Source organism: Podarcis melisellensis (assembly GCF_964234715.1).
Source record: "Podarcis melisellensis genome assembly, chromosome: 14".
NCBI classification, from domain to species: domain Eukaryota; kingdom Metazoa; phylum Chordata; class Lepidosauria; order Squamata; family Lacertidae; genus Podarcis; species Podarcis melisellensis.
Genome location: NC_138546.1, coordinates 13179259 through 13186050, shown reverse-complemented (window position 1 = coordinate 13186050; position 6792 = coordinate 13179259).

Genomic DNA, 6792 nt, shown 5'->3' with positions numbered 1-6792 from the left:
GGTTTTTTTAACTCTTTTTGTGGGGAGGGGGGGAGAAATATTTATTAAAGTTTTCACAATACAATAAAAGAAACAAACTAATAAAGAAAAGCAAGAAACGAAAGAAGAAACAAAGGAAGGAACAGAAAAAGAACCTATAAGATCCTCCCTCAACACTGTATCTTAAATTTCATCCCCTACAAAGAAAGGGGTTTTCTCATTCCTTACACAGAAATATCTGAAAGAACACTTCCTCCCCTATTGACCTGCCCAGGAATTAAGATCATCAAAGGAGATCTTTCTGGTGGTGCCACCACTCTCAGAGGTTCAAAGTGGGTCTTTGGTTAGAGGCCTTCTCAGTGATGGCACCAAGAATATGAAACTACCTCTTCAGAAAGATACATGTGGCACCAGCTCTTTACAGGTCTCAATGGTTGCTGAAGACAGCTCTTTAACCTGGCCTTCAAAAACTGAAGAGATTATTTCAGTGTCCTCCCTGTGGACCCATGTTCTATGGCTTATTGATTTTGGAGTTGTATTTTGGGGGGGAGGGGATTATGGTTAACAGTAACTAGTTTCTACTGTTTTGCTTGTGTTTTTATATGCAGTAATCTGCCTGGAACCTTCTTTTGAACGCACTATGAAAATTCTAAGGTGTCAAAAAACAATAAAATAAATTTAATAAATACCCAGAGTGGGCACACATACACAGGTGCGTAAACCATTTTCTGAAATGGTGCAGGAGAGCAATCCCAAAGCCATTTTGACTCTCTTAAATGACCCCAAATATTTCTCTGCTGTAAAGGACGTATCTGGGGAAGAATAATTTTACAAATAGTTATTTTTCACTTGTAAATCCTGTAAATAAATAAACTGCTTGGAATGGAACCTCTGCAAATCCGGTTTGGCAAGTATCTGTTGAGCAGGAGATGTAAAATGGAGATGTAATAGGGACAACGCTTCTTTGAAACACATATTTATAACAATGTCCCACACTAAGTTTTGGGAGAAAGTTTTGCATTGTATAAATAACACGTTACGGAGGAATTTAAGATTTTCAAATGTGAATATTCTTTTGAACTATATACCTATTGTATGGAAAGTGAAAACGGAACAGTGAAAATGGATTCTACATGCCATAATGGTGGCTAAGAAATTGATATTGATGAACTGGAGGAATAGAGATATGATTCCCCTTAATCAATGGCTTGACAATATGACAGCATTAGCAACATATGAACAGACTGCATATAGACACAGACTTTCTTTGGATGGATATAATGATATATGAAATGACTTTACACAGAATATGTGTAGTTACACAGAATATGTTAAGTTATTGATAAAGATATTTGTACTAGGCTAATAAGACTATACACATCTGTATACAACATACGGAAATGTAATGGAGTGTTTTTCTTTTATTTCTATTTTCATTCATGTTATTCTTTTTTCTTTTTCTTTTTCATCACTCTTTTTATAAACGAAATTCTTCTAATAAAATACTAATTTAAAAAAGCAGAGCAGACTGTCAATAGAGCATCTTCTGTGTATCAGTAGGTACAAATTTGTGAACGGGAATCAGGAACTAAGGTATTTACCTAGGGTTGACATATTTCATTTCCTGGGGTTGCCATAGTTCTTAATCCAAGGTACTGTTTCTGGGTTAGTGGAGTCTGTAACCTGAAGCGCCTGTAACCTAAAGCGTCTATAACCCGAGGTACCACTGTAATCCGTTCCGGAGGTATGTTTGTAAACCAAAACAGGTTGTAACCCAAGGCCCCCCCAAAATTTTTGTTTGTAATCCCCCCCCAAAAAGGGGGTTATAATCCAAAAAAAGGTTGCAAACCGGGACACGCACTTCCGGGTTTGACGTGTTTGTAATCCAAAATGTATGCAAACCAAGATGTACGCAAACCATGATACCACCGTACGATAATAGTTTGCAGCTGAGCGCTCAGTGTACTTCACAGCCAGTTAGTGCAGATGATACCCAATTAGAATTGTAGCCTTAGAAGGGACCCTGAAGATCATCCGATCCCAACCTCTGCAATGCAAGAATATGCAGCTGTTCCATACAGGGATTGAACCTGCAAGCTGGGCATTGTCAACACCACACTCTAACCAACTGAGCTATCCAAGCTGATGGACCAGTGGTCTGATTCACTATGTTGTTGCTCTGAACACAGACCTCAGAGATTTCTTTAAAGCCCTTGAACACAGAGAGACAGGGTCACTCTAGGAATGAAGGGGGTGGGGGAGAGAATGTTAAGAAATCTGTATGCAGATGTAAATGTTTACCTTGTTGCTTTCATTCCCTCCTCAAGCTGTTGCCTGAGAAGGGTCAAAGTACCATCATATTTTACGGATTATGTCAATTATTAGAGGACACTGGCATCCAATACTTGGCCACACACCTTTTTGCTGTGGAAGTGCCTGCCAAGGCAATTCAGGACCCTCAGTGCGTATGAAATTCTCCAAGCAATAGCTGCCACAACTGCGTTGAAGACAGAGGTGTCCTGAAAAGCGACAGAGCCCAGTGAAGAAGCCCTTTCTCCTAAAAACCTTTTGCTCCAGTTCCTGACCTACCAGAACTCTCAGGTTAGTGCTCTCCCCTAAGGGGCCTAAATCCCCAACTACATTTGAACAGCAAAAATGGCACTGAAAAACTGCATTTTATCCAGCAGATGTTGGATGAGCATTTCTCTTTATTTCTCTTCATTTATGGCATGGGTGGTAAAGTCCTCCAGACGTTCTTAGACTACAACACCCTATAACCCTAGCTAACTTGGGCAATGGTCGGGGATAATGGGAGTTGTTGTTCAGCAACCCCAGAGTTGGCCACAACTGGACCTAATGGTCAGGGGTCCCTTTACCTTTACCCTTTAATATACAAATACACACACAAACTTCTGTGTATATATATGTGTGTGTGTGAATAGTTCTGTTGTCAACTCACTTACACTGTCAATTCAATAATAAAGAGTGGAAGGAAACAACAACAACAATTGTGGGATGAACAAATTGTTTAATGGGAAGATGTCTAAACAAATCAGGGTGTGTGCTCATTGCCATATAACCTCTCCAACACATCAGAACAAATGCTAATGGCTGGGCATAGTATCATCTCTCCGTAAGCTTTGTCCAAACAAATCAGGATGGCTGCTTTATAAACTGGTCATCTGGAGCAGCGCAATAAATCCATATCTCCCTGACGCACACCCCTGCCTTAGGCAAGTACTGTATCTTTCCTTCCATCAACGCATGGTCTGCAACAGGAGAGCAATTGTGCTAATCTGCCTTAAAGATGACGATGGCTGCCATTATTTGGAATTGCATTTATTCTTCTGTGCCGTGCTTTTTTTTCTTGTAGATTGGTGACCCAAAGGAGTATTTTAATTTTTTTAGCCCTAACGTCATTGCAAGGTTCCGCCATGAAAACTTTACTGAAATCACAGATTCTCAGATCGTTCTGGATACTTCGACTGCATCACCGATGGTTCCACAGGCACAACAGGTTCCTTGGCTCTCCCATTTTTGCTCAGTACGAAGCTCAAAGCCAAGGAGAGCAGCAGCTACCTGAGTATTTTAACTTTGCAAGTGACGTATTGGATAAATGGTCACAGATCGAGAAGGTAGAATTTACTTTCCTTCTACAGATGAAGTGGCTCCTTCTAAATTAATATCTGATTGTGTCCTTTCTTGAAAAGCAGTTAACGTGTGTGTGTGTGTGCATGTGTATTTCTAGAAATATATATACACACACATATGATGCTTTGATGCCAACTTACTTCTAAAATACAAGCACCTCCAAACCATGAGAGATCTGTGGTAGCGTTTCAAGCACATACAACAAAATTTAGTTACAGATAGGTAGCCGTGTTGGTCTGCCATAGTCAAAACAAAAAAAATTCCTTCCAGTAGCACCTTAAAGACCAACTAAGTTAGTTCTTGGTATGAGCTTTCGTGTGCATGCACACTTGTGTATCTGAAGAAGTGTGCATGCACACGAAAGCTCATACCAAGAACTAACTTAGTTGGTCTTTAAGGTGCTACTGGAAGGATTTTTTTTTTGTTTTAACAAAATTTAGGTTTGCACAATTAAAGTGGATTAAAACGCTTTATCATCCCAGCACAACAAATCCACTTTAAAAAAGAATTGAACCTTTTACAGTTAAGAAAATTACGGAGGAATGCATTAAAAAGTGAGGAGTGAGCAAATGATTAATGGGCAGATGTATAAACACCCCACAGACAAATCAGGTATAATGCTCTTTGGTGTACAAACCCACCCCCACCAGATTGCAGTAGACGTTGAGTAAAGACCAGATACAATCTAATCTTCACATAAGCTTTATGTAAGCAAATAAGGATGAAGGCGGCAGCTAGACTGGTGACTGGGAGTGGCGACCGAGACCATATAACACCAGTCCTGAAAGATCTTCATTGGCTCCCAGTACGTTTCTGAGCACAATTCAAAGTGTTGGTACTGACCTTTAAAGCCCTAAACAGCCTTGGTCCTGTATACCCGAAGGAGCATCTCCACCTCCATCATCCAGCCTGGATACTGAGGTCCAGAGCCAAGGGCCTTCCAGCAATTCCCTCACTGCAAGAAGTGAGGTTACAGGGAACCAGGCAGAGGGCCTTCTCGGTAGTGGCACCCACCCTGTGGAACACCCTCCCAGCAGAGGTCAAGGCAATAAACTACTATTTTACTTTTAAAAGACACCTGAAGGCGGCCCTGTTTAGGGAAGCTTTTAATGTCTGATGCTGTATTGTTTTTGATATTTGGTTGGAAGCTGCCCAGAGTGGCTAGGGAGACACAGTCAGATGGGCGGGGTATAAATAATAAATTATTATTGTTATATTATTATAACAGGCTGCCTGGAGGAGCCCAGTAATAAGTTTCATCCACACACCCTCCAAGCCTGATCTGGAATTGACGTGGTCATCACATACCCCTCAACTGTCCTGCTTAAATCAGGACATCCCATTTTGGGGGGCTTTGCTCGCGCATGAGGACACAGCACCCTAAAACACACGAGAGCATGGTACCTAAAAACACGATAGATCACAGTGCCCAGAAACACACATTTCAAATAAACACGGTCAGCTCTCAGGCTGAAAAAAGGACCCCCGCCCCTGCTAAATCAGGTCTATAAACAAAACAAACTTTTCCTTTTCTTTTAACACATCTGCATTTATTTTGCAGGAAGGAAAAAGACCTTCTAACCCAGCACTATGGTGGATAAATGGAAGAGGGGGTGAAGTAAGGTGGAGCTTTGAGGAGTTGGGAGTCCTGTCCAGGAAAGTGGCCAATATACTCTCCAACCAATGTGGGCTATGCAAAGGAGACAGAGTTTTGGTTATCCTACCCCGAATCCCGGAATGGTGGTTGGTGACCGTGGCTTGCATAAGGACAGGTCAATAAAAATAGCCGAACGTAATACAGAAAGGATGGTGAACCTGTGACTCTTCCGGTGCTGTTAGACTCCAAATCCCATCAGCCTCAGCCAGCATGGCCAATGTTCAGGGAACAAGATGGGACCTGGAGTCTTGCAGCCACAGAACCAGGAGGCCACAAGTTCCCCAACCTTGAAATACAGCCTTTCTTGGAACTGTCTTGAACTACAACTTCCATCATCCCCAGCCAAAACTTCCAATGGTCAAGCATGATGGGAGTTGTAGTGCAAGACATCAGGAAGGCATCATGTTGGGGGGGCAGCTCTTGGTGGCGACCCACAAGTTGGAACAATAAAGCAAGTGTGGGCAATTTCTGGCCCTCCAGATGTTACTAAACTACATCTCCCATCCGCCCTAGCAAGAAGGGTCAATGGTGAGGCATGACTGGAGTTGTAGTTTAGTAACATCTGGTGGCCAATGGTTCCCCCATACCTGTCATAAAATGGTGGTCAGGAGACTCCATGCCAGATTAGACCGACCAGGCAGAGGCATAGGAAGGTCAGGTGGTACCCGGTGCGGAACATTTCTTGTCACCCCCCCAGACACACACATTGATATATATAATTTTTTTGCCTGCAAAAATGGTTTTATCTTATTTCATATTTTCTTACAAAGGAATGTGGATTCTGAGCCTCTGATAACAAGTAGGCGACTATGGATAGATATTTAAATCTACAGGATGGATTGTGTTTTGGCTTCTGTTATTTTATTTATATTTATTGTTTATTTATTTAATAAAAATTATTTTTTAAAACCTGCAAAACAAAAAACGACAGCAGTAAAATCAAGAAAAATTAACAATCCTACTTTAAAACATACAAAAGCAAAAATATTAAGATTAAAATTACTTCAACTTCCTAAGATCTAGGTATGCTTGCCTAAAGAAGAATGCTTTTAGCAGGTGCCGGAAAAGAGTCTAGCAAAGGCACGTGCTTTGCTGAAATTTCAGCCTTCACGACATAGGAAAACGGCCAGGTAAACAGCTATTTTCGTGGAGGAGGGTCAAGATATTAACTGGTATGCATGAAATTTCATATGTAGCTATATAATCCCTAGTGTACTAAGGTAGGACCTTTGGAGCAGGCATTTTTTTAATTAAAAAAAAAGTTTTTAATGAACCGCCCAAGTGGGACAGTAATTGTTCCTTGATAATTTGTCACCCCCTCCATGATGGCACATGGGGTGGCCCTCCCGCTGTCCCCCTTTCCTACACCCCTGCCACCAGGCCTCTCCATTTGGCCCAGAATACCATTTGAGTCTCCAAAACTCCTACAACACAGATCCACCTGTCCTTAAAAAGAACATTGCTCTTCTTGTAGGAATCATCCTTATGCCTGGAATACCCCAGTT